At 36.4% G+C, this 24,367-nt stretch overlaps 1 protein-coding gene and 1 pseudogene across 6 annotated transcripts in view; one reads left to right on the forward strand and one right to left on the reverse strand.

Moving 5' to 3' along the window:
- The window catches only part of RNF111 (ring finger protein 111), a 113,280-nt gene that overhangs the window by 13,650 nt on the left and 75,263 nt on the right, over positions 1-24,367 (forward strand). For 2 of the 6 annotated variants that reach the window (XM_045785532.2, XM_045785709.2), the window contains exon 1: positions 15,087-15,463. The exons of 1 other annotated variant lie outside the window; for it this stretch is intronic. The gene's annotated coding sequence lies outside the window, so the exon portion shown is untranslated. Of the gene's footprint in view, positions 1-15,086; positions 15,464-15,524; positions 15,801-24,367 lie in introns of those variants that run through there. 3 more of the 6 variants (XM_045785737.2, XM_045785808.2, XM_045785602.2) reach the window with 2 other exon arrangements.
- LOC123784567 (large ribosomal subunit protein eL30 pseudogene) lies at positions 19,775-20,122 on the reverse strand (annotated as a pseudogene).

The raw sequence follows: 24,367 nt of genomic DNA on the forward strand, positions 1-24,367 counted from the left end.
TCTAAATTTTCTTTTAATTATTTTTGCTCTTGATATTAAGGTAATGCTGGCTCCATAGATGAGTTGAGATGTATTCACTTTTGTATTATCTACAGGAGTTTATGTAGGGTTGGTATTCTTTCTTCCTTAAATATTTCATAGAATTCACCAGAGAAGTCATCTGGACCTCAAGTTTTCTTTCGGAAATTTCTAAAACAAGGCATTCAATATATGGATCTGAAGTGATGTCCTTTTTCTCATTCCTGATGTTAGCAATTTATTTCTTCTCTCTTTTCTTAGTCCTTAAGTAGTTTGGTTAGTGCTTTATCTGTATTACTGATACTCTTAGAGAACGAGGTTTCACTGATTCCTATTACTTTTGTTTTCTGTTTCATTGATTTCTGCTATTTCTGTTTTTTGGTTGTTTTCTCTCTCTCTCTCTCTCTCTCTCTCTCTCTCTCTCTCTCTCTGTGTGTGTGTGTGTGTGTGTGTGTGTGTGTGTGTGTGTTTATCTTTTGGCCCCTTTTCCCATTTCTCTCATCCTCCCAACCCCTGCCTTTGGCAACCACCAAATGTTCTCTGTATCTATGAGCTTGTTTTTTGTTTGTTTCTTTAGATTACACATATAAGAGAGATTATATAGTATTTATCTTTGTCTGAGTTATTTCACTTAGCATAATGCGGTCAAGGTTCATCTGTGTTGTCACAAATGGCAAGATTTCCTTCTTTTTTATGGGCTAATAATATTCTATTGTGTATACAGACCTCAATTTCTTTATCCATTCATCTGTCAGTGGACATTTAGGTTGTTTCCACATCTTGGCTACTGTAAATAGTGCTGCAGTGAACATGAGGTTACATATACCTTTTCAAGTAGTTGTTTTTATTTTCTTTGGATAAATACCCAGAAGTGGAATTGCTCAATCATATATGGTAGTTCTATTGTTATTTTTTTAGGAACCTCTGTACTGTTTTCCATAATGGGTATACCAATTTATATTCCTACCCACAGTGTGCAAGGGTTCCCTTTTCTCTGCATCCTCTCCAACACTTGTTATTTCTTCTCTTTTTATACTAGTCATTCTGACCGATGTGAGGTGATATCTTATTGTGGTTTTGATTTTCATTTTCCTGATAATTAGTGATGTTGAGTATCTTTGCATGTGTCTATTTGCCATCTGTATGTCTTCTTTGGAGAAATGTATATTCGGGTCCTCTGTTCATTTTTTCATTGCATTGTTTGGGGGTTTTTTTGCTATCAAATTATATGCATATTAATATATTGTGGATATTAACCCCTTATCAGTATATATGCTTTGCCAGTATTTTCTCCCATTCAGTAGATTGCCTTTTTATTTTTATTTATTTATTTGAGAGAGAGAGAGAGAACATGCATGGGTGCATGTGAGGAAGCAGGGAGAGGCAGAGGGGGAGGTAGAAAGAATCTGAAGCAGGCTCCACACTGAGCACAGAGGCCAAGGCAGTGCTCGATCCCATGACAGTGAGATCATGACCTGAGCTGAAACCAAGAGTTGAATACTTAACTGACTGTGCCACCCAGGCACCCTCGTTTTTATTTTGTTGATGGTTTTCTTTGCTGTTCAGAAGCTTTTTAGTTTTTATGTTTGTTTTTTTTTTTTTTGCTTTTGTTACTTTTACTTTCAGTGTCAGATTTTATGTTTATTTTTGCTTTTGTTACTTTTACTTTCAGTGTCAGATTTTAAAAATCATCACCAAGACCTATATTAAGCTTACCACCAATGTTTTCTTGTAGGAGTTTTATGGTTTCAGGTCTTATGTTCAAATCTTTAATCCATTTTTAATTGATTTTTGTTTATGGTGTAAGATAGTGTTCCAGTTCTATTCTTTTGCATGTGGCTGTTCAGTTTTCCCTACACCATTTATTGAAGAGACTATCTTTTCCCCATTGTATATTCTTGACTCCTTTGTTCTAACTTAATAGACCATATATTTGTGGGCTTGTTTCTGGGCTCTCTATTCTGCTCCATTGATCTATTTATCTTTTTATGCCAATACCACACTATTTTGATTACTATAGCTTTCTAAGTTGACCCTTGAACACGAGTTTGAACTGCATGGATTCACTTATATGCAATTTTTTCTATACAGTATAGTGCTGTAAATGTATTTTCTCTTCCTCGTGGTTTTCATAATAATTTCTTCTCTAGCTTACTTTATTGTAATAATACAGTATATAATACATATAACATACACAATATGTGTTAATTGCGTGTTTATATTATCAGTAAGACTTCCAGTCAGTGGTAGGCTATTAGTAGCTAAGTTTTGGGGGAGTCCAAAGTTATACATGGATTTTTGACTACATGGGAGTTGGTGCTCCTAACCAGTGTGTTATTCAACTGTAATAGGGTTTGAAATCAAGGAGCATGGTGCCTCCAACTTTGTTCTTCCTTCTCAAGATTGCTTTGGCTATTCCAGATCTTTTGTGACTCCATATAAATTTTAGGATTGTTTGTTCTAGTTCTGTGAAAAATGCCTTTGGAATTTTGATTAGGATTTCATTGAATCTGTAGATTGCTTTGGGTAGTATGGACATTTTAACAATACTAGTTCTTTCAGTTCATGAACATGGGTTATCCTTCCACTTTAACTGTGTCTGCCTCAATTTTTTCCCTTAATCTCTTGTAGTTTTCAGCATAGAAATCTTTCACCTCCTTGGTTAAATTTATTTCTAGGTATATTATTCTTTTTGATGTAACTGTAGATGGGATTGTTTTTTTAATTTCTTTTTTTGATAACTTGTAGTTAGTGTAGAAAAATGCAACAGACTCTTATGTATTGATTTTGTATCCTGCAACATTACTGAATTCATTTATTCTAACAGTTTTCTGTTAGAGTCTTCAGGATTTTCTATACACAATACCATGTCATCTGTAAATAGTGACAGTTTTACTTCTTCCTTACCAATTTAGATGCCTTTTGTTTATTTTTCTTACCTAATTACTGTGACTAGGACTTCTAATACTGTGTTGAATAAAAGTGGTGGAGTGAACATCCTTGTGTTTTTCCTGATCTTAGAGGTTTTTCATTGAGTATGATGATAACTGTGGGCTTGTTGTATATGGCCTTTATTATGTCGAGGCACATTCCCTCTATACCCACTTTTGTTTAGAGTTCTTTTTATCATAAGTGGGTGTTGAATTTTACCAAATTCCTTTTCTGCATCTATTGAGATAATCATATAATTTTTCTCCTTCTTTTTGTTTATGTGGTATATCACATTGACAGATTTGCAGATGTTGACCATCCTTACATTCCTGGAATAAATCCTGCTTGATCATGGCATATAATCCTTTTAGTGTATTCTTGAATTTGATTTGCTAATATTTAATTGAGGGGTTTTGCTTCTATGTTGACCAAGAATATTGGCCCGTAATTTTATTTTTTTTCTGGTATCCTTGTCTGATTTTGGAATCAGAATAATGCTGGCCTCATAAGATGAATTTGGAAGAGTTCCCTCCTCTTCTACTTTTCGAAGAGTTTGAGAAGAATTGGTATTACTCATTCTTTAAATATTTGGAAGAATTCACCCATGAAACCATCTGGTCCTGGACTTGGTTTATTAGGAGGTTTTGCTTTATTGATTCTATTTACTTTTTAGTAATTGGTCTGTTCAGATTTTTTAATTTCATGAGTCAGTCTTGGTAGGTTGTATGCTTCTAGGAACTTATCCATTTCTTCTAAGTTGTCCAGTTTTTTCTTTTCTTTTTTTCCCCCATTTCATTTCTGCTCTTATTTTTCTTCTGTCTGAAATATTAAAAGTTTATTTTGTTTCCCATAGGTTTATTTTGTTTTGCAGAGTTTATATTATTTTTAAAAAGATTGTATTCATTTGAAAGAGAAAGAGAAGGAGAGCACAGGGAGCGGGGGCAGAGGGAGAGGGAGAAGCAGACTCCCCGCTGAGCAGGAAGCCCGATGCAGGGCTGGATCCCAGGATCCCTAGATCATGACCTGAACTGAAGGCAGACGCTTAACCATCTGAGCCACCCAGGCGCCCCACCAGAGTTTATATTATGTATAAACATAATAACATAGTACATAGACATAACAGGCCTCAGATGCTTCTGTAAGTGAAATTTCAAGCACAATGTCCTGAATACAATTAAAGATGAAGAAGCGCACACACACACACACACACACACACACACACACAAGATGAAGAAGTACACAAAGAGACAAGGTGCCCTGAGTTAAAATGAGCAGGAAAACTAAACAGAAGAAAACAATTCACAGGGACTCCAGAAATTGTAATTATCAGGCACAGACTTTGTAAGACAGCTATGATTATTGACAAAAATCAAACTTGAGAACACCTGGGTGGCTCAGTCAGTTAAGCGTTCAACTCTTGATTTCAGTTCAGGTCATGATCTCAGGATTGTGAGATCAAGTGTCACATTGGGCTCTGTGCTGGGCATGGAGCCTGTTTAAGATTCCCTCTCTCCCTCTGTCCCTCCCCACCCTCTCTCTTAAAAAAAAAGTGACATAGCAGATGTGGGGGAAAAAATAGAAATTCCGGAAGTGAAAATATGTAATACCAAATTTTCAAAAATGGTTTAGTGTATTAGTCACAATTGAAGAGAGAATTAGGTGACTAGAATAAACTTCAGAAGAAACTATCCAAAATGAAGCTGGGAGCAATTAGATATTGTATAAATAATACATTGTTTTGTTATTTATTTATAAATAATATAATATAATAGATCAATATAATAATACAATATAAATTGTGTAAATAGTACAAGATAAAGAACCAGAGACCTATCACCTGACTGCAGTGAGAGGATCTAACATATTTAGTTGGAGTCCCAGAAGAGAAAGAGAAGAAATGGATCTGAGGCAATATTGATAAATGATAATTATGATGATAAATCTAAATCACATTGACTCTGAAAATAGGGAGTGTGAAAAAATAATAATGTCTCATGGCATTTAAATGATACAGTTATAATACATAACAAAACATGTTCTAAGTGATGTGTGTGCATGTGTCTGGGGGGTGTATGTGGTGAATGTTGTTAAACTACTTATGGATTCTTCCCCGGGAGGATAATAAAGGTAACAATATTAGGTTTTGTTAAGTAAGGATTACTTTCTAAGGTAACCGCTAAGAAAATGAAACAGGGTGTAACCACACTGAGATGCTACTACCCACTTTGTACCCACTAGCATGGCCATAATAAAAAAGACACATTAACAAGTGTTGACAGGATATGGAGAAATGAAAACCCTCATATATTGTTGAAAGGAATGTAAAATTCCTTTCCACTATGGAAAGGAGTTTGATGGTGTTGCAAAAAGCTAATCATACGGGCGCCTGGGTGGTTCAGGGAGTTAAGTGTCCGACTCTTGATCTCAGCTCAGGTCTTAATCTCAGGGTCGTGAGTTCAAGCCCCACATTGGTCTCCACAGTGGGCCTGGAGCCTACTTAATAAAATAAAAACCAAAAAATAAACAATTGGAGCACCTGGGTGTCTCAGTTGCTTAGGCTTCTGGCTCTTGATCTCAGCTGCAGTCTCCATCTCAGGGTCATCAGTTCAAGCCCCTCATTGGGCTGCATGCTGGGCTTGGAGCCTACATTAAAAAAAGAAGAACAAAAAACCAAAAAGCTAATCATATAATTACATTATGACCCAGCAATTCCACTCTTAAGTATATACCCCAAAGAATTGACACAGGGACTCAAACAACTACATGTCAATGAATGTTCACAACAGTGTTATCCACAACAGCTCAAGGTGGAAATGATCTGAGTGTCATCAAGAAAGGAATGACTAAAAAATTTTAGAATTTTGTAGCTCTTCTTCAGTTCTGGGGATTTCTTATCATTTCTTTCATAATTTCTTCTCTCTATATTCTTTGTTCTCCCTTCCTGGAACTTCTGTTAGATATTTTACTTCTAGTATTGGTCCTTATAACTCAACTTTTCTCTCATGTTTCTTTTCCTTTTTGTCTTGCATCCTGGAAGGTTTTCTTGCCTTTATCTTTCAATTTTTCTATTGAATTTTAGTTTCAGAAACCATCATTTTAATTTCAAAGCATTCTTTCTTGCTTTTTAAAATAGCATCCCTTTCCTCCTCTAAGGATGCAGTATCATTTTTAATTTCTGAAGATATTAAGGGTTCCAAATATATTACCTCTTGTTTGTTAAATTATATCTACTCTCTATAGTCATTTTTAAAATTGTTCATCTTGGTCTCTTCTATGTTACAGGCTTTTCCTCAAATATCTGCCATATCTTGGTTGTCAATAAATATTTTTAAATGATGTAATACATCAACACTAATGTGAGGTCTGTGTAAAAGGAAGTGATGCCTACTACCAGGCAGGTGTGGGCAGGTAGGGCCTATAATTATTTGAATGTGAAGTATTTAGTGTAGTTTGTCATACCAGCTGCTCTAGTTCTCAAACAGTTCAATCTGTTTCTTTTCAGAATTTCCCGTCCTTGTTTTTAATTTCAAAGCCTAGATGCCATATATTCTTTACATGGTGAAGAGAGGCGTGGAAAGTCTTGACCATGACACAGTTAGACTTAAAATTAATCTCTCTCTTTTTTTATTTTTTATTTTATTATTTTTTAAAGATTTTATTTATTTATTTGACAGAGACAGCCAGCGAGAGAGGGAACACAAGCAGGGGGAGTGGGAGAGGAGGAAGCAGGCTCCCAGCGGAGGAGCCTGATGTGGGGCTCGATCCCAGAACGCTGGGATCACACCCTGAGCTGAAGGCAGACGCTTAACGACTGCGCCACCCAGGCGCCCCATCTCTCTCTTTTTTTTAAAGATTTTATTTTTAAGTAATCTGTATATCCAACATGAGTCTTGAATTCACAACCCCTAGATCAAAAGTCTCATGCTCTACCGACGCAGCTGGCCAGGCGCCCCTAATCTCTCTCTCCCTCCCTCTCTCTTTTTTTTTCATTTCTCCATTTTTTTCCCCTCAGCCTCCCTTGTCTATGGCCTGAGTATCTAGCCTCTGGTGTATTCTGCAAGGCATATCAGCTCCCTCATTTGTGTAGCTCCTCTGGTAGTGTTTTATGGTATAGACTTTTCCACTCTGCTACAACAGTTACTAGTTCTCTGATTTCTATCTTCCAGGTGTTTGGTGGAATAACTCACCTGCTGATGACCTGCTCCCATTTTTGGGTTGGTTTGAGTGTGTACTTTTTTGATTCCTTTATCATTTCTCAGGATGATGTTGGGGATAATAAACGCATATGGCCAGTCTGGCCGGTCTGTTATCTTTTACTGCAAGAGAACATTTAGTTGAGTAATTTTTTTTCTTGAGGTGGGGGAGGGAAAGAGAGAATCTTAAGCAGGCTCCATGCCCAGCACTGAGTCTGACATGGGGCTCTATCTCAAGAACCTGAGATTATGACCTGAGCTGAAATCAAAAGTGTCAGAACCCAACCCAGAGAGCCACCCATGCACCCCTAGTTGAATAATTTTTTGAAGATCATCTTAAATGTACATCTTTGTGAAAAAAATGTTAGCACTTTAGGTGGTCTGAAAAATGAACTTAATGTCGAGATGTTTAAGAAACTTTTATTCAGCAGGTGGCACTATTTCCTAGTTTAACTCAATCGTGAATTAGTTTTTGAAGTGCTCAGAGTAGAATGATTTTATTTATCCTTATAATCCAAATAAGTAAGTTTTCAGAGGTTGATCATCATCAACTTTGGCCGATTTATATTTTCAAAACTTATTTGAGCAAATTTCAAAATAAGATACTGAACTAGAATCTCTAAATAATCTTTCCAATGTTCTTAAACAGTAATGTAATAATGACTTATGCTCTATCAAGATGTAAAAATAATTAAAATCTCACCAGAAGCACTGAATACTAAAGTCACTTGGATTCAAGCTGTTAAATATTTTTAAAATCTCCTTTCATTACATGGGCAGTTTCATTTAATTCCCTTCTTTTTTCTTCTATACACTTACTTCTGAATAGTCCCCCATTATATCCGTATTTCAAGTGTATAATCTATAAACTAATCAAGTCTCTGTTTGCAATCCCATAACCCAAAATTATAGTCAAGATACACATTAGGCAATTAAATAAATGCTAATATGGTTTAAGGAAACATTTAATGTTTGGGAAAACTTTACGTGATCTATAAGTAGCAAACAAGTACATAGAAACATCTTCACTTCCTGTTCTGAATTTGCAAATAATTTGCCAATATGTAAATCATACTTGAAGCTGTAATATTCACAAGGTTTGTATAAATCTTACTAGGTCTGAAGCAAGTCGTAAAATGTTAGAGCTCTGACATTGGAGATTACGTAACCTAACTTTTTAATGATCAGAAACTTGTGAATTTTTTTTATTGCTAACAGAAGTTAGTCCTTCAGAAATTATGGATTTTAAAAACAACACTGCAAAAGCATTCCAAAAAAAGTTAAAACAACTTAATGTAAAATTTCAGTGGCAAACCTATGACCAACCTTGACTGTGAGTATAAAAATACTGGGAATTAACAGAGCAAACTATTTCTGAGAACAGTTGTCAATCAATCCAGACAACTCCGTTGTGGCACTAGGGTTATATGACCATGGTAGATGGTAGCTTTCCTTTCATTTTCCTACAGTTTTATTTGAAGATATACTTTATAGAACCAGATGGCCTCAAACATCTGGCCAAAAGTTGGCCAGGTAACCAGAAATATTTCAGGATCTTGAAGTTTCAAAATATCATCTACAAAATTCCAGGCATTCTACGTCTCCTTGTAAATCCATAATTTGTTACCTCACTGTTTCAGAAACTGAGCCATATGGGTAGTATGAGTTTTTTTTTTTTTTAATGATTTTTTATTATGTTAGTCACCATACAGTACATCCCCGGTTTCCGATATAAAGTTCGATGACTCATTAGTTGCGTATAACACCCAGTGCACCATGCAATACGTGCCCTCCTTACTACCCATCACTGGTCTATCCCATTCCCCCACCCTTGATAATTCAAATGTATCTTGAAGGTTGCATTCCAAAAGCAGTCAGAGAAACTTTAAAAATTATAAATAGTCATCAAAATTGTACTCTCTTGATGTTATCCTTCCACCAAATAACTCCTCAATTTTTCAGTCTATAATTCAAAATAGTTTCAATAGATTAAAAAATGACTTCAAAGTAGTTTAGTAGTAGGAAAGAAGTGCTGCCTCTAATGAGTCTTCTCTTTGTTTCTCTGTTTTTCTGCTTCTGTATGTATAATAAAGATTATAATTCAAACTGAAACTAAACATAGTCCATGTTTGTAATTTTAAAAGCTAAAATCAAATTTTATATAAAATGTTTTAATGAGGTCCTGTACTGCCTCAACTAAATCAGCAGTGCTGTAGAATCTATAAAATTTTCTTTTCAGTTTCAAGTTTCAGTGATATCTTCATACATTAATTGGAGAGTAAGATGTTGTGAATCATTAAGTGTTCTGACTAGTGCATCTCTTAGGTCCTTTGAATTCTTCCCAAACCTTTTCATCTGAGGACATAGTTCAATAAATATTTCCAGCAAGTTCCCAAGGTCTCCCTGTCTCACTACATTAAATCTCAAACTTTGCTTCGTTTTCTTCCAAAGAGCTCACAAAGCTGACCACACAATCAGTTACTTTCACATGCAAACTTGTATGTAATTATGAAGTATGCAATGGTTGGTGGGTTTACCAGTCTTTCCCTCTGACTTTGGTAATTTGTAGAATTTTTCCTTTTTCCATTTATTGCAGGTGACCCATTAATTCAGCTCAGTTTCGTTTTCTTTTCTTTTCTTTTTTTTCTTTTCTTTTTTTCAGCTCAGTATTTCCACGTTTAGAGCAAGCTTCTCAAATTCCTGCGTACCAAATAGTTAGGCACTACTGGCCCATACATGCAGGCTAATTTGGCAAACGTTATTTTGCGCAGTTTCAGGCAGGCAGAATTTGGTTTGGACTATATGTTGGGTGGTAAGATCTTTCCATAGGGGAGTAAAATTAATTTTTGGAAGCATTCAAGTGATTTGGTTAAGATGAAGGATTTCTGGTTTCTTAGTGGCAAAATTGAGACTAGACCCCCAACCCAGTCTCCTTATTCCGTAAATTCAGTAAATATTTATTGAGCAATATTTTTCTACTGAAGGGAGGAGGATGTTATTTTTTCTTGTTTTGTTTTTTGGAAAAGACAGGTAGTGTGTATAAATATAACATTTCTAATAGAAGTATACATAAAGATTTAAGAGAGTACAAGATGGGGAGTGATTATTAGCTCTATTGTGAGAATAAAACAAGGTAAGGAAATGCTTCATGAAAGAGGGCTTTGAAGAATAGATAAGAGTTTGCTAAGCAGGTAAAGCAGGAGTGAGGGATATGGAGGAGAGGGGGAGGATATTTTGAGACAGAAGGAATGGTAGGTACCAAGGCAGGTAGATACTGCAACAGTATATTTTTTTCAGGAGAACTACAAGTAGTTTGAGAAGTTCAGTCAAGTCTAAGTAGGGGCAGGCAGTAAGATGGTGGGAACGGGTGGTGTGAAATGATTCTGGAGATTCTGAAGTTTGAAGAGCTCTATTTGCCAAGTTAAGGACTTGGGACTTCATTGTGAAGGTGATGGAAGATCCTTGAAGGATTTTAAGCAACTTAGTGTCTCAATCAGTTTCTTTTCTTTTTAAAAAAGATCTTATTTATTTATTTATTTATTTATTTATTTATTTATTTATTTATTTATTTGACACAGAGAGAGAGAGAGAGGCAGAGGGAGAGGAAGAAGCAAATTCCCCACAGAGCAGAGAGCCTGACATGGGGCTAGATCCCAAGGACTCTGGAATCATGACCTGAGCTGAAGGCAGATGCTTAACTCATTGAGCCACCCAGGTGCCCCTCAATCAGTTTCTATCGTATTCTGATAGTGGTTCAATGTTACACTGGAAGTGGTGTGATAATGGTGGTTGGAGTAGAAGCATAGAAAGCAGGAAACTGTAATTCAGGTGTGAGATCTCTCCCACCCCTGTAATCTACCATTGTTTCCATAAATACAACTTCATGGCTCCTGTCCTCTCAGTCACACCCTCTTTCTGCTCTGGGCTTCCTGCCTTTGATTTGTTGTCTGCCTACTGTCTGCCCTGCCATCATTATAGTGACTATTCTGATTTTTTTTTTCTCTCTCTCCTAGTTACTCTCCACCCAGCCATTTCCAAACCTGATATCTTAGTAGATGGCCTTACCTCATGTTTCACAGAGAAATCAAGGTCATTCAGTGAGCAAGCCCTTGACTTGTCCTGTGAGGCCAACAGTTTTGTTCATTTGTGCAATCCTTCCCTCCCTCTCCTCATTTGTTTCAGTGAAAGGAATATCTCTTCTATGCAAGGCCAATTCTTCCATCTGAGCTTTGAATCCCATTTCCTCTGCCTCCATTTCTCTTTTTCTGCTGCTCTCTCCCCTTCAGCATACCCAAAGGATTCAAGTCTTCCCTTTCTAGACTCCATATCCTGCTAAAATATATGTCTATCTTTCTTTTTCCATTTACTACCATTTTCATGAAAAAATACTGGTCCTTGTCTAAGTACATTGTTCAATCCATTCTAAATTAGGACTTCTCAACTGGAATACTATTGGCACTTTGGGCCAGGTAATTCTTTGTTGTAGGGCTGTCCTTTGCATTATAGGATGGCAATGTCCGTGGCCTCTAAACATTAGATATCAGCAACATCTTCCCAGTTGTAACAACCAAAAATATCTCAGGACATTGTCAAATAATCCCTGGGGTTCATAATCAACCCTGTTGAGAACCTCTGGTAAAATGTACAACAGTTGCTGAAACTGCTCTTGTTTACATATCTCCTTATTGCCGAATTAGTGGACATTTCTTATCCTTGATCACCCACTTTGTCACTGAAACTTTTTTCTCACTTGGCCCGTTACCTATTTCTTTGGGTTTTTCTCCCTTTGCTCTGGCCCATCTTTATCCTTCTGGGACTTCTCTTCATTCTTCAATATATTCTTCTTAAATATCTTCAATACTCTTCTTAAAATATCAGCCTTCCTCAGATATCTGTCTCCTTTCATATATGTTCTGGGTGGCCTCATCAGAATTACTGCTTCAACTATCACAAGTTAATCCCTGTCAAATCCCTGTCTTCAGCCCAGACCTCTCTTGAGATCCAAACCCATTTATCCAGCACCTTACTGAAATCGCCACTTTAGCTAAGTGTTAGATACCTCAAACTCAGCTTGCCCAATAAAGAAGTAATCATTTCCTTTTGACCTCCTCCTTCATCCCATCCCAAACAAAAGCCCCAAACCCAGAAAGTTGGGTTTTGCAAGCCGGTGTCTTTTTCCTGAATGGCACTTCCACCCAACCACTTACCATAAATCTGGAAGCATTTGAGATTCTCCTTCTCCTTTACTCCCCATATCCAATAATTATTTAATCTTCTTCTTGTATCTGCCCCTCCCTTTTCATGCTCATTTTCATTACTCTCATCAGTTTTTGCCTGCTGTTCCAACTGGTCTTCATCACTCTGTTTTTGCCTCTTTCCAATCCACCCACTACTCTGCTTATATAATGTTGTCAGTCTGATTGTTACTTCTCTGGTTGGTTTCCCTTCATGGCTTCCCATAGTTTTAAGTATAAAAGAGTGCAAACTCCTCATCCTAGCAAAAACAACCATACTTAATCCATTTCTAACTACTTTTCTTCCCTCATCTCTTACTAGTTTCTCTGCATGACGCATTCAGTAGATTCTACTAGAGAATTTGCTTCATGCTGTTTATGTATCTTAGCATGTATTGATCTTTCTGCCTGAATGTCTTCTCTATTTGCTTCCTTTAACTGTCTTCATTTATGTTGCAAAATTTAGTTTAAACATCACCTCCTCTTGGTTTGACTCCAGCGTTCCATCTTTGTGTTCTCAGAGCACTATTACGCCATCCTGTCCCTTCCACATTATAGTGTCAATAATAGATTTGTTTTCTGGGTCTTGGAAAACACTGCAAGTGAGGCGGTGATTATGTATTTGGTTTGTGCCCATAGTGCACACTGTCCGCTTGAAACCAAAGATACTAAAGACCTGGACTGGTGCAGAGTATTGAGAGGAATGGGTCCATTTTCAATATTTGAGATATTACAGAGACAGAAGGACTTATTGATTGACTAGAGATAGGGAGTGAGGAAGAGAGAATAGTCAAAGATGACCTTTGGGTTTCTAGTTAGTTACCTTAGTCCTATTGACTGAGACAGTAAAGACTGAAATGGATGGCTTGTAAATACTATATACTGCATTTATTTATTTATTTCAACATGGTGTGTTAGAGATGCCTGTGGGACATTAAAGTGGAAATGACACATCCAGTAAAAGAGCCATATGGGTTAGATCAGTCAGCACTGTCCAATAGAAATATGTGAGCTACAAATGTAACTTTAAAGTTTATAATAGTTCATTTTAAAAAGTAAAAAAAAAAAAAACCCAGGTAAACTAACTTTAATAGTATATTTTATTGAACCACAGCATTTCTCAGTTGTACTATTAACATTTTCTGCTAGGGAATTCTTTGTTGTGGAGGGCTGTCCTGTGTATTGTAGGACGTTTAGCAGCATCCTTGGCCTCTTGTTAGCAGATGTCATTAGTCATCCTTTCCCCGAGTTGTGAACACCAAAAATGTCTCCAGCTATTGCTAAATATTAACCCAAAGTGGGGGCACAAAATTGTGCCTGCTTGAGAACCACTGATTTACCCAAATATATCCAAAATATCATGTCAAAATGTAATGAGTATTAAAAATTATTCAAATTTTTACAAAAATTTTTAATATTGTATCTTTGAATTGGATAGATATTTTTCACTTACAGCACTTCTCAATTTGTACTAGCCACATTTCAAGTGCTCAATAGATACATGTGGCTTGCGTCTACCTTTTTGAAGAGCACAGGTCAAGAGCTTGAGGAAAAAGGTTAGGAATGGAAATACAGTTCTGGAAATATATGACATTGAGAAGTCATGAGTTAATAACAATTGAAACCATGGCAGTAGATAAGATAGTCCAGGCAGAATTTAATATTCAGAGCGAGAAAATAGGAGGATTGAGAAAAATTCCTACTCCAATGCTCTTCCAGTTTTCCCACACAATCTGCAATCCTTTCTTGTTTATTATTATTATTTTAAAATATTTTCTTCACAGAACAATATGGAGAACATGATTGAACAAAAGAAAGCATATTGAGAAAGATAGGTTGATGACAAGTGAAGGGAATTAATGTTTATTGAACATTTAATTGGTAAATAATGTTCAAAGCATTTTATAAACTGTCTTATTTAATCTCACAAGAACCCTTTGAGATGAATAATGGTACCTCAATTTTTAGAGAAGGAAACATTTTTTTTCGGTTTAAGGTACGCTTTTGTTTTTCTTTTAAAATGGAGGTGTAATTGACATTTTAAGTTTTTTTGTAAGGATTTATAAAGGTCTAATAAATCAGACTGCTGTTAATTGGCATTATTGGGATTTGAAAGGAAGTCTGTCTGACTGATTCCAAAGCCTACATTCTCCTTGCCTACATCCTCCTAATGCACGTGATGAAGCATTTGCTATCTACTGATTTTCATAAAATAATTAAGAAGGCATATGTGATTGTACAGTCATTTCCCAGGATATCTATTACCACTTTTGATGTGATTCTCGGAACAAATTCACTTTAAGAGCGGGGTGCTATGATCTTTATGTCATTAGCGAGTATGATTTGGGTATCATTTTCTTGTTAAAGACAGTAAACCGTGATGTTTTTGTTTAATTTGTACCGTAAGTATAATCAATAATTTTGTGGTTAGCTGTACTTTTTAAGTTACGAAAAAATTAGCCAAGAAATAGTATTTTGCTTTAATGTAGAACACAATCATCAAGGAAAACAAAATAACAAGCTTTATGAAACCGTTCGGCTTCGCTAATAGACTTGATAGAGCGAGTACAATGGGGGAGGGCTGGGGAAGAGGGGGCGGGACATTGAGAAGCAAGAATCTGAGCAGGCGCAGAAACAGATACTGATGAAGGCGTGAATGCTACTGCGCTCTCACTTTCCGAACTGTCGTAAAGACCCTGAGTGTCGTGCTCTCTCGGTAGAGGAGGGATTGGTTAGGCGGCGGCAGCAGCAGCGGCGGCTGGAGAACAGCAGCAGTGACGGCGACGGCGGCGAGGTGTTGGGTCTGCGCAGCACAGAAACGCCCGCAGCTTCGGGAAAGGAGTTCTTGTGGGGTCAAATCAGGCATTCTGAACCCAAGCCGGGTGAACTGGGCCGAACCAGGCGCTGCCGCTCGTAAGGTTTGGTGGCGGTGACAGACGCAGCTCTTGACTATAGGGGCCTAATAGGCCGAGATCTGAGGCTCAGATCACTGGCTCTCGACGCATCCTCTTCCCCTCTTCCATCTCCTGTCTTCCTTCCTGGGCAAGTGATTCCCGGACCCTGGGAAGAGGGTAGCTAATGATTAAGGTGAGGGAGCTCGGGGGGAGGGGATCGATTGGAAGCCGCGCGTGCGCGCAACGGGGGAGGGGCCGGTCTGGAGGGGAGAAAGAGGAAGGGCTGCGGCCGCGGAAGGCTGGGGTCGGCGACCGGCCGGTTATTGCTGGCTCCGTAGTGACTTAGGGTCTGGGTCTCCGCAGTAGAATTGATGGTGTTTGAGCAAAGCATTCGTCTACAGACACACCCACACCCCACAGTAAGGGAGTGGGTGAGGGGATTTCTTTCCCTCTTTGGACTCCCGCTGGAGTCTAGGAAGGGGGCTGAGGACTGAGGCGTGGGAGTGAGATTTGACAATGGAGTGATGAAGGTAACCCGCACTCGGGGGGGTGTTGCAGGGCGCTAAGTCAGCCCTGACGGTTAGGGAGTTGCCTTCTTATGTGATCAAGGAAACGTCCGCGGAACTGCAGAAATACAGACGCGTCAGATTTTTGTGTAGAGTTGGTTTGTTGGTCACTAAAAAAGAAGCTCAGTATTTTACTATTGTCCTTAGATAATTTGTCAAAGTCAGTGGCAAGGCTGTAATGGAAATATCCGTTCTGTACTGTAGAAATAGAGGTTTGTCACAATAGTTTTTAAATAGGTTTTAATAGATCTTTACAGATACTTCTTAACGCAAATGTAAGTTTTAGTGCTTAAAAAATACCAGGAAGTATAGGGTATTCATTTAATTTGTTCATGTTTGTAGTGTGAGGCGATTCCATTGTATTGTGTGCTTTCCTGTTTCTTGATTTATGTGGAGTATGAATTTAGAACTCTCTGGAGTGGTAAGATGCCAGCTGACACAGACTTCATTTTATAGTTCTTTTAGCTTTTGAACCTGACTTAATCCAAACTTTATTTCACTTGGTATTTTTATGTTTAATTTTCTTGTTTTAGGGACCTCTTCAACCAAAAAGAACAGCCTGGGGAAAAGATAAGCTAAGGTTCCATTTCCTTTCCCATTTGTGTGTGTGTGTGAGATTGCTTTCAAATGTTAGGATGTGATTTCGTTATTACATAGAAGTTCTGTAATACTAGTTTTACTTAGCTTCATTATGGTGAAGATCTACATTTTGATAGTTTGTTGCTAGTGTCTTTTTTAGTAAAAATTTTCATGTCAATATAAACTATGTTGCTTTTCATACTAAACAGTCGTCTTTGGTTGCCTTTGTGAGACAAAACAGGATGAGAAAGCAGCCCTCTTACTCTGAGAAGAATCTTTAATTTTTTTTAAAGCCTTAAATTATTTTACTTTTGTCCACCTCTTGTCATTTAACCTTGGACAAATGACATCTTTCTCCTGCTCATTTGTTTGCTGTCTAAGATTCAAAGTAGTATTTTAAAAACTGGTGAGGGTGTTTGTGAATTGGTCTGAACAATATTGCAGGAAAAACTGGGAAGAGTGGAGACTCTCCTTGTTTACAGGGGTACTGCATCTTATATGTGTGGCTCTTTCTGTTACTTTTTTCCTTTTAGTGTCTGTTGGTCATTTGCATGTTCTTTGGGGTTGGTGTTTGAAGAAAGATGTCATCAAAATAATTTTATTTTGGTGAAAAGTGTATCCTAGTGGAGGTTACACCTTGAGAAATTTCATTTCAGTACTTTATTTCTACAGATAATTGAGAAATAGCTGTACTGATGTTTAAAATAAAAAAGAGAGTAACAGTTTACATGTTTAGAGCAAAGGAATGGTCAGCAGATATTCCTAAATAGTTATTTTCATTATAAAATTTAAAGTGGGAATAAAAACTGATTGAATCAAACTAATTATATTTTTTTAGACATTGTATTATTTTGCCAAAGAGGGGTTTCTGTAACATGCTTTACTTAGAGCATAATTGTATCCATCCTATTTGACTTTTCCCCTTCTGAGCTAGGACTTCAATAGGAAGAAAAGAAGTGACAGTGTGAAAAATGATAGTGATTAAAGTATGTTAGTAGCTTGACATTAACATTTTATGGGTGACATAATCCTAGGAAGAGTCTTTAGTTTGGAGATCTGAATTTTAGATCTAGCTTTGCTTGCTATCCGGTAGAGTTGTAACTTTACTGATAACCATCCTTAGCTTCAGATTTCTCTCAGTTGTTAAATGAGAAGTGTAGAATGGTTTTCTAGTTTTCTCTAGATCCCAAATCTAGTGGTTTGTATTTTTGGTTAGGTTCTTTTGGTACTTATTGGTGTGTTCATCATGATCCAATTCCCAGAAAGAAGTGCTGTACTGAGTATAAATTCCTTCCTGTTTATATGGGGGGGGGGATCTTTGATAAAGCCATGTTTGTTATTCTGGATAATGCTTCTGTCCCATTATAGATATTATATATGATTTAATAGCTCTCATATTAAAAGATGAAACTTGGGGTTACTTCTGGTAATGGTCTTTAAATCATCCTGAATAATTTTACTTCCAGAAACCTGTAATCGTTGGTCAGTTAAAGTCCAGAATTGCATTTGAATGCCTTACACCTCTGTTTTTTCTTTCCTACACCCCACTGATTCTTGGTAACAGCTGGCCCAGGTTTCTACAGGTATCCAGTTCGTATCATTACATGTGGAGTGGGCTACAGATGTTTAAAAACAAATACTAAGTTGAGCTTGCATTTTAAGTGGAGGTACTGCATTATTATTTACCTATTATTTGGTTACTCAGTATGTATTTATTGAATGTCTCATGTTCTCAGCATTGTTCTTGGTCTTCAGTGAAGAAGGCACTCTGCCTTCAGGGAGTGGACATTCTACTGGGGGAAACATAATAAACAGTAGTTTGAGGTAGTGCTGAGTGACATGAAGAAAACAGGACCATGTAAAGATGAGTGGAAGTCCAGCTGTGCTGTGGATTGAATGGTTAGCGAGGGTCTAACTTCTTTTTAGAGATGATAATTTGATTTGTGATCAGTGACTATGATCAGTGATCATACTGGTAATCTGCAGGAATCTTGCAAACAAAGGGAACAGCAAATGCATTAGGTTGTGTTTGATTCTGGAGAATCTACAAGTGTAAACTGGTTTATGTGTTAGGCTTTTTCATAATGGCTGATAGACAACGTAAAGTGAAAGGTTAAAAATGTTTTATGTATAGCAACCAAATGTAATGTGTTGACCTTGTTTAAATCTTCACTCGAATCAGTTGTAGAAAGTCATTTTGAAACTTCAGGGGAAATCTGAATGTGAATGGATATTAGATGATATCAAGGAATTACTGTTAATTTTGTCAGGGATGATAATGATATTATTTTACATAAGCATCCACTGATGATTCTTGCCTGTACTGATCTTTCCTCTGATGGTTGCAGAATGCTTATTTTCAAACTCTTCCATCTCCTTTACCTTATCAGTAGGCCTTCTTTTGTATGGAAGAAGCATTCTTTTATCTAACTATTACCAGTGTGGACTTATGTATTTCCTATTTTATTCAATGGATTATAATCCATTACTGCCTTTATTAATTTTAATGCCCAAACTGTCCCACGTTTGTCCAGTGGGATCCTCCACCATAGCTCCTGTGTCTTTTTGACATACATAATTTTTATGAGTATTTCCTTTCTTTCTGGAACAGCAAGATGTTCACACTCGTCTTACATCTTTCCTGTTTCAGTCTTGGAATCAGCTATTCTCTAAGGAGGCCTGGTTCCTTTTAGTAGGGAGTCCAATTTGCTTTTGAGTTATCTGTTTATATATAGAAATAATCTCTTATTTCCTGGATCAGGACATCCTCTGAGAAACTTAAATTAGATTTTGATAGTGGGTTTATATTTCTATGGAGATTTTATTTGTGAAGTAACTACATAAAATGTAGCATTTTATTATATTTACCATAAAACAACTATTTTATTCTATCTTTTCAAATAAGTAAGTTCTGATTTGATCTTAATTATGATCAAATGAAATAGAAAAAAATAAAATGTTATTTTGCTTTGTGTTACATTGTGTATGTAGAGGGTTTAACCGCTTAACTGTTGAAAATGATGTAAGGTTTACATACTTAATTGTTTTTAACTAAGTCATCAGACATTCTGGTCTGAAGGAAATTGCTGCTTTTTAACTAGCTTTTTAAATGAAATGTTTTTTATGATATAGAATAATATTTCATATATGAGTAGAAGCTCACAGGCGCATTATTCCAGAAAGTTACTGTTACAGCTTGATACATTTCACAGCCATTCTCTCACCCAGTGCAGCATGGGTGTTTGCTTTCTTTATTTATCTTTTAAACCTCGCTTATAAGTATTTTTCCAGACAATATTTTGTTTTTGTTTTTTTAAAAAAACAAGCTCTGGTAGGTTTTCTTAAAGAAAAATTTTGTGTGATTTGCTTTTCACATCTGTTCTGGCATGCTTCTAATGATCCAGTCATCTGGATCAGTGATAGCCAGTGCGCGTTCTCTGTAGTATTTTCCTCATGTTGTACCCAGTTCAGTATTATTGACACTGTAGTGATGGACACCGGTTTTGGCAAACATGGTGTAGTATTCTATTTCAGATTTCCTCGGGGCTGGGCAGTTGTTGGTGAGGATAACCAGTTTTGCTTTGCCATGTCTGATCATTTTCAGAGCCTGCTTGTATCCCAACATGTACTTGACACTTTTCATAATGAGTTGGAGTCTAGAGTTGATTGACTCCAGAAAACTTTTTCGTCTTCCTTGATGCCACCATCTTCTTGCCTTAGGTGCAGGGTGGCCCCAACCAAGAACAGCCACCAAGATCCCAGACGATATTTTGAATTGTTTTTAACCAGTTAATTTTTGAAACAATGAATATATACGTGGTTTTAAAAGTCAGTTCCACAAAGGCTTGTAATGAAAAACAACAGTCTATGCTATTCCTCCTAATCCCCTAGTTCCAGTTCCTAAGTGGAAACACTTTCAGCTCTTAAATTTTTTCTGGTATTTACTTTCATATTTCTAAATAGTATGTTTATATGTCTACTTAGCTACTTTATATATGTCTACTTAGCTACTTTTGATGTCAATTTTTTTGTTGTTTTTTAAAAAAAATATTTAATTTTTAAAGATAAAAGCAATAAAATGGAACCAGATTCACAAAGGTACGAAGGTTGTACAGGGAAGGAATAAGTTTTCTTGCCATCCTTGTCTTCCTGTTGCCCAGTTCTTTTCCCTGGAGATATATCTCCTCTCAGTATTTTATATGTATTCAGAACAGCAGTTCTCAGACTGTGGTCTCTGGACTCCTTGAGGGGGTCTTCAGCAGTTCAGCTGGGTTGACACTATTTGATAGTAATACTAAATTCTTCACTACTTAACTACGTTGACATTTGCATTGATAGCAAACACAGTGATAGGCAAAACTGCTGGCTCTGCAATACATATTAAGACAGTGGCTAAAACTGTACTAATAGTCATCAATTTTTCATTACTACACATTTACAAAACCAGTTTCATTTAAGAATGAAAACCATGAAAAAAACCCAAAACCATTTTCATTTAAGAATGTCCTTTATAAAGCAGTAAAATCTGTTGATTTTATTAATCTTGACCCTTGAGTACATGTCTTTTTAATATTTCATGTGATAAAATGAGAAGACTGTTATAAGGCACTTCTGCCCCATCCTAAATTATGCTTGTCTTGAAGAAAACTACTTGTGTGATTGAGTTGCAGGCTGAACTAGCAAACTTAGTTGCCTTTTTTTTTTTTTTGTAATTTTTTTTTATGGTACCATTTTTTGACTTGAAAGAATGACAAACTATAGTTATTTAAACTTGGGTATTTATATGTATTTCCTCAAAAATAAATGAAGTGAGCCTGTCATTTTCGGGAAAACAACTGATAGAAATTATTGCCAAGATAAAATTAAGGCTTTCAAGCAAAAATTAGAATTTTGGAAAACATAGCTGCCACTATGAGCTTGGCAGCTTCTCAGGACCTTTTGGTGAAACTGATGGGGATATTAACAAATGTGAATTTTTTTTTTTTTTTTTTTGGCTATTGTATAATTAAATGTGTCAGTGTTTGGAAGATATGCATAACTTTGTGGACCAACTTTTTTCATATGACCAATGCATGATATTACAAAATCATGCTGTGTGTGAAGGATCTACTTAAGGGCCAGATAGATCAATAGATTTTTAATGAAATGGTATGAAGTTTCATAGATAAGGTATCAGATTCAAATTGCAAATAACCTTTACAAAATTACATTTATTAAGTTTTGAGTTAATATCAAAGAATAACATATACACTATCTGAATAAGTTATTAAAGACACTTCTCTTTTTCAACTACATATTTGTGTGAAGCTGGATTTCTTATTAGATTGAATACAGAAGCAGATTTAAGAATCTAGGTTTCTTCTATTAGGACAGACATTAGGGGCGCCTGGGTGGCACAGCGGTTAAGCGTCTGCCTTTGGCTCAGGGCGTGATCCCGGCGATCTGGGATCGAGCCCCACATAAGGCTCCTCCGCTATGAGCCTGCTTCTTCCTCTCCCACTCCCCCTGCTTGTGTTCCCTCTCTCGCTGGCTGTCTCTCTCTCTGTCAAATAAATAAATAAAATCTTAAAAAAACAAAACAAAACAGCTTCTTTAAAAAAAAAAAAAGACAGACATTAAAGAGATAAGCAAAAATGTGTAATAGTGCCATTCTTATTAACTTTTTTGAAAAAATATGTTCATAAATGTTACTTAATATTTGCATATAATGGGTTAAAAATTGCTGTTTTTAAAAAAATTTTTGAGCATTTATCAATTTTATTTTCTAATATTGTATTAATATAACCTACATATTTCAAGCTTTTGGGGGTTCTCACTTATTTTTAAGAGGATTAGGGGTTCACAAATCTAAAAGTTTGAGAATTGCTGTACCAGTTATCTTTTGCATTATCTTTTGACCTCTTATGGAAAAGGAGCCCACACTTCTTTTTTCACCCTTTCTTATATAGTTGTGTCATAATTTTAGATTATTTTAAGTAATAATTCAACATACATATATTGAATACTAACTGTGAGTTCTAAGCTTTGGGGCACATGGTAATGATGAAAACAGACTAGGCTCTATTGGGAAAAGAACTAAATTTTACAAATGGTGATTATGGAAATAACTGAGCTGGAAAAAAGATGGGGGTGGAGTTAGCTTTTTAAATAAAAGGTGATTAGGGGTGGTCTCAAGGACAAGGAAACATTTGAGCACAGAGGGAAAGGATGCAAGTGAGAAATCCTTGTGGCTATCTGGGGGACAAGCATTCTGGGCAAATTAAATAGTAATAGCATACTTGGCCTGCTCAAGGAAAAGCCAAGAAGCTATCGTGACTGGACTGGAGTGGAGTGGATGAGGAGAATAGTGATCTCTGAGGACATAGGTCGCAAGGGCTTACTTAGGTCCTTTAGTTTTAAGAAATATTCTTGTATTAGCTTTCATCTTAGTCATTTTTTTTTTCTGTTCTCTTTTTGGAATTACTGCCAGTCAGAGATAAAATTTTGTTGCTATCTCTTTCTTGCTGTTAGATCCTGTGTGTGTGTGTTTGTGTGTGTGTGTGTGTGTGAGAATTAAAAGTTTTCTTCATTTAGTGGGTATTGCAGGGAAATTTGAGATAAAGTTATTTATGTAATTTACCATGTTTAAACAAAATATGAACTTTTGCTTTTGATAAATATCAGGAGCAAGTTACATTATTGATACAGAAATGGGCTCTCTTTCCGACTTTTTAGTGGTAAAATCATGTTTGTTTATTTCTAAAATATTCTCTGTCTTTTTAAAATTTTTTTTAGAGCATGTGCGTGCGAGTTCCTGTTTGGGGGGGGAAGGGGAGGGCGGAGGGAAAGGAAGAGAGAATCCCAAGCAGACTCCATGCCTAGTGTGGAGCCTGACACTGGGCTTGATCTCATGACCTTGATCATGACTTGAGCAGAAATCAAGAGTTGGGGCCTTAACCACCTGAGCCAAAATAATATTTAAATATGTGAAAAAATACACATATAAATAGGTTTATAAATAGGTTCACTTTGCAAAGTCTAAATCTACTTTGACAGCTGTATTTTTTTTAATACAAAGTATTCATTAGGTGAAGAAAATCATGTGATGTAAGATTTTTATTACAGAACATCTATAGAATGACTGTTATCATGGATTTGATTGTATTTTCTGTGAAATCGTATTTCTTTAAAGAATTCTATGTAGTAGGAGATAAAACTGGCCATTTTATGGAATATTATGCAGCTGTAAAAAAATGAGATCCTGCCACTTGCAAGAACATGGGTAGATCTAGAGGATATTATGCTAAGTGAAATAAGTCAGTGAAAGACAAATACCATATGATTTCACTTATATGTGGAATTGAAAAAGCAAAAGAAGCATATAAACAAAAAGCAGAATCAGACCTATAAATAAACCGATGGTTGCCAGAGGGGAGGGGAGGGACAAAATGGGTGAAGGGGAGCGGGAGGTACAGGCTTCCAGTTATGGAATGAATAAGTTACAGAAATAAAAGGTACAGCATAGGGAACTAGTCCGTGATATTGTACACCTGAAACTAATGTTACATTGTGTCAACTATACTTAAATTTAAAAATATTTTTTTGATAATAAAATGAAAAGGGGAGGAATAGGTCAGACACAGACTGCTTTACCTATATACATCTGGGAGAATATAGAGAATTTTGATTGTTTAAAATAAACAAACCGTCTATTTTCATAACCACCTTCCTGCCTGCCATTCCTCTGATGTGCTTTTATCCTTATTCTCCAATTGAGGAAATCTTACTTTAAGGACCAGCTCTTAAATTTCTGTGGGTTTCTCCTCTAGAATCAATGGCTCTCCCTTCTGTTTTTCCATAGTATTTGGTCCTTCTCTTATGTTGTAGCAGTTATTTCCATTTTAGTAGAGCTTTAGCATTCTCCCACTGTGGAGGCTAAGTTCCAAAAATCTCCATGGTAAATAGAAGAAATT

This window comes from Ursus americanus, chromosome 36 (assembly GCF_024610735.1).
Source record: "Ursus americanus isolate L20-20 chromosome 36, mUrsAme1.1.p, whole genome shotgun sequence".
In the NCBI taxonomy this organism is placed as follows: domain Eukaryota; kingdom Metazoa; phylum Chordata; class Mammalia; order Carnivora; family Ursidae; genus Ursus; species Ursus americanus.